At 50.7% G+C, this 2660-nt stretch overlaps 1 protein-coding gene across 2 annotated transcripts in view; it reads right to left on the bottom strand.

The window, feature by feature from the left end:
• Nucleotides 1–6: 6 nt before the first annotated feature.
• C2CD2L (C2CD2 like) overlaps nucleotides 7–2660 on the bottom strand; it is a 27629-nt gene continuing 24975 nt past the window's right edge. Inside the window, exons 16-17 of one of the 2 annotated variants that reach the window (XR_003252198.1) lie at nucleotides 305–477; nucleotides 7–93 (exon numbers count right to left, since the gene is read on the bottom strand). The gene's annotated coding sequence lies outside the window, so the exon portion shown is untranslated. Of the gene's footprint in view, nucleotides 94–304; nucleotides 478–2660 lie in introns of those variants that run through there. The other variant, XM_026057966.1, reaches the window with a different exon arrangement.

The raw sequence follows: 2660 nt of genomic DNA, 5'->3' as shown, positions 1-2660 counted from the left end.
ATGGAGACAGCTCTCAGTTGGTTCCATTTGATTTCATTACTTCAGCTTGCTTACGTTTTTCTGGTCTCTTCAACTTCAGCCATGGCAATCAATCTAAAAATGAAATATGACATCTTTCCCTTTCTACATACGCACGTACGATAACAAAACAAAATAGAAACAACCAAAGCAAAACTAAGGCAGATACAGCGAACAACATCCACAGGGTGGGAAGGGGTTACTTAGTTCTCAGTGCTGCCTCCGGGAGACCGAAATAACTAACAGTCATTATCAAGTTACCTTAGTTATCAAGTTATCAAGTTACCTTAGTTACCCATGCCAGAACACCTCCTGCTGCAGCAGTATCTGGTGATATCAAGGGTCCACTAAACTGCATTTTTGCTTCCTTGTTTCATCCCGTCCCTTCGGTATTAATCACCAAAAACCTGCTTGTCCAGCTTTTCTCTTTGTCAGCATTTGCTACTATTGGTTCCATCTCTGTAACAAAGAGAGAAACTTGCATTTTATTGGCCGTGAAACACTTAGATTTATGCGTGTTCTTTTTCTCTTTACCGTGTTCTTTTTTCTTTTCTTCTTTTTTTTTTTCCTTTCCTTTTCCTTAAAGGAAAGGTCTTAATACAGCAGCTTGCATCATACATTGCAGGGTAAACAGTTTGGAAACATTATGTACAGCAATTCAGGCTAGGTTATTAGACAGGTAGGCACATCACCTAATACTTACCTACACCATCTTCCATAAAACCTGATTTTTATTCTGCTTCAGTATTATTGTTACTGYTCAGTATCCTTTCTCAAACCCTYGTATACACACGCTTAACCGACAAGCCTCTCAGTCTTTAGCCACGCAGAAGAATGATAGCACTTGATTTGCCCGTCGCTGCTTCAAACCTATTACCTTTTTGATACARCTCCTAGATTCCTGTTACGCTCGGATGCTGGCCTCACAGGTGACGACCAAAATCAACAACTGGACCGCTAGGTCTAGCTGCTTCTCTTCAAGATGTCCCCCTTCGGTGGACTACCCTGCCAAACAAACCAAGACGACTGACGAGGCCGTGAGGGTATCAGATCTTTGGACCGCTTCTCCAAGGCTTTCCGGGGCGTTGACAGAAATGCTTCTCTTCACATTACTCAAAGCTACATTCATCTATTACTTAAGACTAAACTATTTCTGTCTTTAGAAGGGATTGTTGCTTGCTGAACCTCTACACGTAGTCCCTGACCTGCTACGCATCCCCTCCAGTCCCTTCCGCTTTCACAACGCTTTCAGTAACTAAAGGTGGTAATTATTAATAGTACCCGTTGTCCTATGGGCTGCAGGAAGACATTTCTCCTGCTCTGAGGAGGTGCCTAAGAGCCATGCTGTTTTCTGTAGCAACCCTGGGGCTTCCCAGAGCCCATCAGTGTTCTCTTAGGCTTTTCCCAAGCCTTGTATTTTTTTAGGTTATTCCTTAGCCTGCAATTTTATGTTAATGTTCTCCTGAAGCATTGCGCACAGCACGATTATCCCACATCAGTCACATCTTACACGTACAGAGGGTTCTGAGAGGCGTCTCAGAGGAAAAGGGAGAAAAATCTGCTCGTCATCTGTGCACCCACCCGTCAACATTCTGCACCAAGAAGTGCTGTAAATTCCCTTTTCGCTAAAGTGGGACCGAGTCAAGGGGGAGACACAGATCACCCCCCMTATTTATTAGAACACCTCACTGCTGCGGGCACTGGCTCTGGCARTGGTTGTAGGATTGTTTGGGGCTTCGGGACAGAGTTTAGGGGGAAGGTCTGGAGCCAGTGACAACGTTGCGGCAGGGTTTGGAGGCCTTTGGGGGGTCTGTGGGGGTGTGGGGGCAGCATTTGTGGGTGGTTTAATGGCTTTGGGGGGGCTGGTTGCAGGAAGGGTGGGAATCTGCAGGGCCCTCAGGGCGGGGGGGGCCATCCCAGACGCGCAGTGAGTGCATAGGGGTGCCGCATGTCGCTGTCAGCTTTACAGGAGGAGCCACCGGTCTCCCACTCCACCAGAGACGAGGAGGAGGAGGAGGAGGAGGAGGGATCTATGAGCTTGCAGAGAACGCCAGAAGAGGCAGCAGGGGACTCCGCAAGGGCTCCATATCCTGCAAAGAGCTGTGAAGGACCCCGTGTCCCAGACAAGAGGAGGCATCAGGCTGCTGGGCCACTGCTGGAGACATCCAGACCCCTGTGCAGCAGACGGGTGCCCAGGGAGACGTCAGAGGGTCCTCCATCGCCATGTGCTGCACTGGGGAACCCCATGGCTTTGGGGTAGCTGTACAGCAAGAAGCAGGGCTCAGCGCGGCTCAGCGCGGCTTTCGAGCAGTTGGTGCCCGCGTTGGCTGGTGCCCACACTCTGTGCCTGGGAGTAGGGGGGGCCTCAGGGTGTCTGGGAGGGTCTTTCTTCTATCCATCTTCTTGCTTGCCTAGCCACAATTCTCAAGGAAATAACCCGGGGCTGCACTAATCGTACCTGACTCAAATTCACCTTCAGCCTGCTTGCTCCAGAGCCTTTAAACCTCCTCGGCACTTACCAGCACTCTCGGCCGAGCCTGCCGCCACAGGAGCCGTCCTCCCGCCGACGCCGCGCCGCAACACTGCTCCGGGGCCCGCCTGCCCCCCCGCTCCGCCGTGCCGCCTCCGCAGGGGCGAGCGCG

The sequence above is a fragment of the Apteryx rowi genome, unplaced genomic scaffold (assembly GCF_003343035.1).
Source record: "Apteryx rowi isolate R43461 unplaced genomic scaffold, aptRow1 scaffold_141, whole genome shotgun sequence".
Taxonomy (NCBI): domain Eukaryota; kingdom Metazoa; phylum Chordata; class Aves; order Apterygiformes; family Apterygidae; genus Apteryx; species Apteryx rowi.
This window is presented reverse-complemented; position numbering and strand designations above follow the sequence as displayed.